This window comes from Octopus bimaculoides, chromosome 13, assembly GCF_001194135.2.
Source record: "Octopus bimaculoides isolate UCB-OBI-ISO-001 chromosome 13, ASM119413v2, whole genome shotgun sequence".
In the NCBI taxonomy this organism is placed as follows: Eukaryota; Metazoa; Mollusca; class Cephalopoda; order Octopoda; family Octopodidae; genus Octopus; species Octopus bimaculoides.
In genome coordinates, this window is record NC_068993.1 from 16014503 (window position 1) to 16023713 (window position 9211).

Sequence of the window (9211 nt, forward strand, 5' to 3'; positions counted from 1 at the left end):
ATCATTTCAAATACCTTTAAATCCACTCTTAATAATTTTAATTATCCCTATCACAACAGCTCCCACTAATAACCAAACTACAATTGTAATCATCCCTGTTTGTACAGCCACCAATATAGTTACCCTTAATACCCAAACTTCATTTGCAGTCAATATTATTTCAGGAACAACTGAATGTTGCTATTACGTTGACTGTAATCGTAATAGTTCTTATCGTTATAACCATCATTACAGCCACCCGTAATAATGAAATTATGGCTATTGTTGATAGCATTGCCTTCATTATGAGGGTTCTAACGATAGAACTTGATTTTCATTTGTCTCAAAATGATAATAATATGATCAATATTTCCAGACCATTATTTAGATAATTTGAGTATCATAGCCATCATCATTACAACGATTTCACAATCATTACGCCTTGAATCAACCATCAAACTGGGAGTCAAATGCAAAATCTTTACGTGTTTATATGACACGTGAGAAACAATTGCCAAATATCCCTTAAATCGTTCTTTATAGTTTTAAAATGGGAAGGACATGATTAGTTCCAGATACACCATGACTGAAAATATCAGGTGATAGATACAACCGGAATGCTTTTAAAGATCAACTCAATTATGACCGTCCAGGGGCACTAAACTCAACGCAAAAAGTAAAACACAAATATGGAGTTTAGACTTATAATAATTAGGATGCTTGCAGTAAACACAAAATATTCGAGACAACAGTCAAGACAAAATATTTTAATTTATTATGCTGTCATACTAGCGCTCTAACTGCAGAACACATCGTAAAATACGCCATTACAATTTTGCCTGAAAGTATATTAAGATTACCATCAGAGAGACAAAGAGAAAAGGACGGGCTGAGATAGAGCAATCAATAACTCAAATAGAGAACTGACTTACCAGTTTCACAGTTCGCAGAACTATGATACAATGGAATTTTCTCGTAAAAAGACCAAAATCACATTGACTACCAAACTTTTCGATAATGTCGACCATTATAAGTATTTAGATGAAACAAACTTGTTTATGTAAGCCAACGTTGAGGCCACTGATTGGTTGTTTGACATGCAAAACGTAGCAGCCAAATCTCCCTGGAACTACGTCATGCTGTGTTCAAAGTGGAAAGGGACATGTATCTATCCAGTGTTGAAGATACTATTGCTGGGATCATCACAGATTCAAGGACAAATGTCCTTTTCCTGTCCTGCTAAAAGAAATGTTTGAATATAGACGAACGATACATGAGAATAAAACTGAGATTCATATAAAGAAACAAGTCTTTGGACGCTTTGATCAAATGTATCCGTAAATAGAAGTGACTTGGGTCTAAACACATATTTCATTGTAAAAGGTAAACATTAGTGTGACGATTTATGACATTTTTGAATGAATAAAATGTCGACTTTCAGTAGCCGGGCTTACATATACTTTCACTATAACTAAACTTACAAAGTAGCCCCCACGTCTAAAAAAAAAACCTAGATTTTGTAATTATTACATATATTTTTCTAAGCTGTGAAATCAATTCATAATTAATACATGCTTAGCTTGAGTTATTCACAAGCATTCATTCAATACACCGTCATCCTTACGTTTTGCTGTCTTAACTAAAAAAAAATACTAATAATACTTATATTCAGCACGTGAACAACTGTAGGCATGAAGAGTGATGCGCTTGACGTATGCAGAGCTAAAACTAGCTAGTAAACCATTTGAAGAATATTCAGCTACAGTTTCTAGCAGGTCGATTGACCATGTTTGCTCATACTTATTTCTTCTATTTGCCGTGTAGGGTACCTTCAACTTCCAAATACAATATCGTTGAAGCTGAATTTCTGAAATGCATTTTGTGTGACGCACAACTCTTTATTCTTTGTCGCTTTTATTTTATTCTTTATTTCCTTTTTTATTTACGTTAATTATTTTTCTTTATCTGTTTTTTTTGGGGTTTTTTTCTGCAACTCACTGTCAGGTAAAGAACTTCAATACAGATTATCGTTGATACACGCACTATCAGTAAATGCTGAGTTGAATTAGAAAGAAGTAGGCGAGAGATTTTACGCTGAAATTGAATTTTATACATGCCTGATCAACAGGATCGTCGGCTTAACAACTGATTCAGAATCTCATACATACATACATACATACATACATAAATACATGCATACATAGATGCATACATACATACATATGCATATATGTATGTATGTATGCATGTACTTATGTATGTGTATATATATATATATATATATATGTGTGTGTGTGTATATATATATATATATATGTGTGTGTGTGTATATATATATATATATATGTGTGTGTATATATATTAAAGTAATTTCTTATAAGAATTTTATCGAATTACCTACACATCAGTACACTATCGATTTCTTAGCGAGAAAGGCTCAAATACTCATGTTTTTAAGGGTAGATATATGGGACTGCGTGACATTCATACGTTCTGACTAAAACTAAATTGAAATGCATCCAAGCCAAGGGGAGAGACTCAACATGATCACTGAAATTGCTGGAAATAGCAACTAAAACTCCTTCAAAATCTCATTTTAAATCTTAAATAAAGTAAATTATCTCGTCATTACATGTGAAATAAAGACCCCCAAACTTATCGTAAAATTTTAAAAGCTACCAGCAGTCAAATCTAGTTAAAGTCTCATCTGAAAACTTAAAAGTCTTAAAATCTGTTCTTCTTTAGAAGTACAGAGTATCAACGAAATGTCTGTCAAATTTTCTGTTAAAGTTTTAAACGAACAAGATAAAATGAAATTTTAGAAATTAACAAAGAGATGGTCACAGTAGGACAGACTTTGATCTTAGGTTTTGCTTATGATGGTTCAATTGTGTCTAAGCATCAAATTATTGACTAATGGATAATTGATAAACAGAAGAAACTGTAATGAATCCCATAAACAAGAACAATGAGATCAAAAGTGAAATATCTACAATTGTGAATAAAAATTTATTTCCTAACAAGATTGAATATGAAGCGGTGAAGGCTACTACGTGGCTTTTGGTTTAAATTGACAGACAGACCTGTGGTTTGTTGCAGTTGGGATGAAATCTGGAACTTGGTCAACCGCGATTGGCTCAGGGGAGCGACAGGTGTAATGTTCAAAGATCGGATATTATATAAGAGCTCAGGTGCAAGCCAGAGCATACGTGAGATATTTCTTGGAACCTCTAGATGGTGTTTACATTCAGAACAGCTCTGCTCGAGCAGCCCTATTATTAAAAGCAATCCAGTCGTGACACTCCCGTCTTATTGTCATGCCAGATATATTTGAGACTTGCAGTTCAATGTATATATTTCCTTTTAACTAAGACGGTGAGTGTGGTATGAGGAAGACTCAGAGGCTACATATTTCAGGATACGCTACCACATAAATGCTTTTCATTGATTCTATTACATCAACAAAGTCACAACTAGCCAAACTGAGAAGGAAAGAACTCCGTCACTATGATTCCGAAAACGTAAATAAAATTCACAAAGGTACTAATTCAACTAATACTTGATAAGCAAATGTATCTCCATAAACCCAGATACTCTCTTAAGGACTGTTACTTGATCCCGGTTTCGAGGTTTGAGACATATAAATTCTTTTGACTTATTTTCAATATTATAAACAATGTGAAAGCGGCAAGCTGGCAGATTCGTTAACGCGCCGGACAAAGAGCTTAGCGGCATTCCGTCCGTCTTTACGTTCTAAGTTCAACTTCCACTGGCTTCGACTTTGCGTGCCTTCCTTTCGGGTGAACGATAAAATAAGTACCAATTGAACACTGGAATCGCTTTGATTGACTTAGCCCCCGCCCCATCAAATCTGTTGGATTTGTACATTTGAAACTAATATTATAAACCATATCCAGAAGGCGGTGGGTTGGCAGTAACGTTAGCACCCCGGGAAAATTACAAAGAATATTTAGTGACATGAATTCAGAATCGTTTTACGAATCGAAACCGTAATGCAAGCTGTGAATGCCAGTAGATTTCCTTTCAATTTTCATCACTCGTTCTAATCTACAACTTAACATTCATCATTCATTTTAACCGTATATCCAGTGAGGTGATTCTGTCTGAATATTTTACATTATTGATGTCATCAGTCAACTAGAGTACCTCGACATATATCAGTTTCCAAACTCTGCTACCGATCAACAAGACAGATGTTAAGCCAATAATGTCTGTTGTTTTATTTTGCTTTGTTGGGGGGGGAGGGGTATTCATTTTGTTTCGTTCGTATCTATTTAGTCTTAGGTGTTATCATTTTTTTCGTTTATTTTTTGTTGTGATTAATAGTAAATAAGAATAATAACAGCAACATTAATAATAGTAACACCTGTGTCAGTATCTTGACAGACATAGATTTATAAGTGGTTCATTTGAAACGTGTGTGTTTGTGACTGTTTGTGAGTGCATATGAAAAAAAATATATATATATATACACATTACTAAATGTGAAAATAAACCAAAATATGTAGTGTGAGTGTTTGTGTGTATATATATATATTAATGTGTATAACATTAAAACATGCATTTTTGTATATAAGAACAAAGAGCTGTGATCCAAGAGATAGTAATGGTGAACCGGTTCGCCATTACCATCTTTCGAGCCTGCTGAATCTTCTCATAAGTGGTGGGGATTGACAGGTGTCCTTCTCCCTCTTCGTGCGTCACGCTTGACCGGCCGCTTTTAAACTTCTTGATCCAGTCATACACACTTCTACGTGGTAATGCGCTATCCCTGTATTGAGCTAAAAACCTCCGATGAATATGAGTACCTGTCACACCTTCCGACCAGAGAATTCATATTACTGCTTTTTGTTCTTCTTTGGTGCACAAAGGTAGTGGAGCGGCCACGCTTACACTCTAAATCCAGAAAGAGAAATGACGCGATCAGGCTCAAACTTCGATCACGTGACCACAATAGTACCAAGTATAAGCACGCATGCGCAGAAGGTAGTGTGACAATAATGTTATGTTATGGCGAAATTGTGGATATTTTTTTACTTCCCCACGTAGATATATATATATATATACATAAATAATATCTAATTATATGCATATATCCATACATATATGTACATACCGACGTATATCATTTTGTCCATGTTCTTTTGCCACGTCATGTACCCAGTTATGTATCTATACATACATACACACATACATACATACACTCAGGCATTAATGATACATTGTAACTAAAAACAAGCACACATATAGTTTTTAATTATTCACAAACCAATGAACGCGTATTAGATACATTCAGAACAGACATTTTGTAAACTGCCAATAATTTTTCTATATCGACCCAAGTATCATAAATTTTGTAAAATATTACAGTCGACACAAATTTGAATTTCATAGCATACAAAATGTAAGACGCCTATATATTTATATAGATTCCAAATATCCTACCATAAATTTTAAAACCTTGGTTAATAATATCAGTAGAAGAATCGAAAACCTATTACCGAATAAAGAAATATTCATTAATGCAGTTCTATATTGTAATTAATCATTAAAATAATATCGAACTGAAAATAAGATCACATATATTCCTGAGGCTCTGGAATCAAATTTTGTGAAGAACTGCAATGATATAATCGTGTACCCTACATTTTCCTTCAATGTTAAGTCTAATATTGCTATCGAGCTTTAATATATATAGTTGCCTGGAATAATAGAGAAATCTATTGTATAGAAATAACTTTACATAAATATACAGCTGCACTATCAAGAAAACAAAATTTGATTACATGTAAACTAACTAAGACTAAATGTACCTAAAAACAAATACAAACACATGTTCTCTAAAACAATAAGGCAACACTGAAACAATTATATATTGTGCTCAAATCAACTAAAGGAATATTGAAGATAAACAGTACATATGAAGGCGGAAGGTAAATTTAAATAAACGTACTTCAAACATATTTCGTTTTTGAAAAGTAGAGAAAACGGGAAATTATGTTTTGTACAGTTATATCAGAAGACATGACACTCATACAGAAAAGGTACAAAATGTTGCAGATTATGTACAACTGAAACGATACGCATACGAAAAACTGTAAATGTCAGAGCAGAATAATTTGACAAATGTCACGACTTCCAGAAGAAAATTCCGAAACTCAAGGAGATTATTCCCACCACCCGATTGAAAGAATCGAGATTTAGTTATTTACCAGGAGGATTCGCATGCTCTTTCCTCCCCCTCTTACCCCACCTCTCTCTCTCTCTCTCTCTCTCTCTCTCTCTCTCCTTCTCTTTCTCTTTCCACCTCTCTTAGCTTCTCTAGTTTTGATAGACACTCCTAATATTACGATAGTTTACAAAAATATTCTCATTAACGTGTTAAAATTTCCAATCCTACAAATGTATAAAATTTCCACCTCGAATTTTTTTTATTATATCCTGCCTACTTCAGTATCTTATTCTTGAATGTTGCTTCTATTCTTTTGTAAAATCATGCAAGTTTCATATTTCTAACTTTCTAAGCAAAATAGTTCAGCCACATGGTATAAGTTATAACCCTCACAACTTTTTAATCTATAATGAATGATTAGGAACTCTGGAAAATAACGACATATATGCCTTGGATATTTAAAAAAATACAAACACACATACATATATGTATGCGTGTGTATGTATAGGTATCTCTCTATCTCTCTCTTTCTCTCTCAGTTGTTAGAGCGTCTGACTCACATTCATGAGGAAGTGAGTTCGATTCTCGCGCCGAACAGTGTGTTGGTTTCTTGAGCAAGACACTTGATTTCTCGTTGCTCTAGTTTACTAAGCTGTAGAAATGAGTTGCGACATCACTGGTGCCCAGCCGTATCGACCTTTACCTTTCCCTGGGACAACGTCAGTAGCATGGAGAGTGGAGGCTCGTACGATCGAGCGACTGCTGGTCTTCCCTAAGCAACCGGAGATTAATTTTCTAGGTCCAATCCCAAGGTCATTCATGACCGGAGGAGTTTTTCTTACTTATATTTTAATCTACTACATCGCCCAGCCTTCTCTACTACATTATTTCTCTATTTTGTTGGCTTCAAATATATATAATAGCGTTAGTATGATTTTGGTAGGTCTTGAACTAAGTGAATTTTTGTGTCGATGCCCCCAAGCGAAGAACTAGGATCGCCCAAGACATATAAATAGTGATAGTCTAGCTGTGGTAATGAGTTGAGTAGCCGTCGTGTAGCGGTTGAATAGAGATCATCCGAAGGTGCTAGATAGTAGTAGCTTGAGACATAACAGTGGCGACGAGGATTCGCAGCTCACACAACCACTGTGTAGTATTGCAATATAACATGAATAAAACCAGAACATATAGCCCTTTAACAATTAGTCTTGTGCACCAAGGCATTGCAAGGATATGGCAGCTCGGAGAACACGCTAAAAAGAATCGTTACAAGTTTTGTGTGTGATGTGATATGTTATAAAGATCTATAAACCAATATATTTGAATAGATGTAGGAATAATGTTATATAATGTCGAAATACCATGGATTCCCCTGATATATATAAACCTAAATACATATCTTTGGATAATTATGTTTGCGTGTTTCTTTTTGTGTGTGTGCATTTGTGTGTATGTGTGTATGTGTGTATGTGTGTGCGAGAGAGAGTCCCTTACAGCATGGGTATGTGTGTGTCTGTGTCAGGTTTCGCTTTGTGTATGTATGTTTCTGTACAATCATGCATGTATTAACCATGAACAGGCAATGTGTGTGTGTCTGCAATTGTGTGAGTACCTTCATTTTTTTTGTATTCGTTTTACTGCTCATCCATGTTTTTATTGTGTCTTAATGTGTTTAAATGTGTGTATTTATGAGTGTGTACGCGTGTGTATGTGTGTATGTATTCGTGTGTGTGTGCATGTTTAGGTCTTGTTTCGTGTTTAATTGCACATGTGTATGTCTGCACATGCAACTTCGTATGCAAGTACGTGTGTGTTTAAGACCAGAGTCATTTCCCTAGAATTTGATGGTTATTACTCGCTCTTTTGCCAGATTTATTGGCAGCTGAGGATTCCCACCTGCATATAAATAAATAAATAAATAAACAAATCAAATATATATTTGCTAAGAAAAAAAAAGAATTCAAAAACAAAAAAAAACACAGATATAACAAAAATAAAACATATCAGAAAAAAAAACATAAATAAATACACAAGAGCTAAAAACTAAGTCAACCATATAAAATTGCGCTTCCTTAACAAGGTCCCATGTGAGTAAGAAAGAGAGAGGAGGAGAGGAGTGGTAGGAGGAAAACGTGAATGCAAGCAGGTTGTGTTTTACCAGTTTAGGTTAATTAACTTCACAACAGTATATTGATCATTCCTTGCTGCAAAAATAAAGAAAGGATATGAAAAAGAAACCACCTGTAACAATTATAAGCCTCTCACTCATTATTTTCACATATTCATTGTTTTTGGCCTGTTATTCTTTCTTTTCTTTCAATATATATCCCTTTCCTGACTATCTATCTCCCCAGCTATCTATCTATCTATCTATCTATCTATCTATCTATCTATCTATCTATATGTCTGTCTGTCTGTCTGTCTATCTATCTGTCTGTCTGTATGTATGTAGGTATGTATGTATGTCTATCTATTTGTCTGTCTGTCTGTCTGTATGTATGTATGTATGTCTATCTGTTTGTCTGTCTATCTAGCTATCTTTTTGGCTGTCTATATATCTATCTTTCTATATATTTGTCTGTCTGTCTGTTTGTCTGCCTGTCTGTCCATTTATCTATCGGTCTATCAATCTATCTAATCTATCTGTCTGTCTAATCTATTTATCTATCTATCTACCCATCTATCCATCTATCCATCCATTTATTTATCTGTCTATCCATCTATCTATCGATCCATTTATTTATCTATGTATCTATCCATCCATCTATCTATCTATTTATCTCTCTATCCATCTATCCATCCATCTATTTATCAATCTATCTATCCATTTATCTATCCATTCATCTGTCTATCTAACTATCTATCTATGCAGCTAACTATGTATCTAGCTTTCTATTTAACTATCCCTCTATCCATCCATCTATCTGTCTGTCTCTCTATCTATCTATCTACCTACCTACATATATATATATATATATATATATATGTGTGTGTGTGTGTATATATATATACATATATATATATATATATATATATATA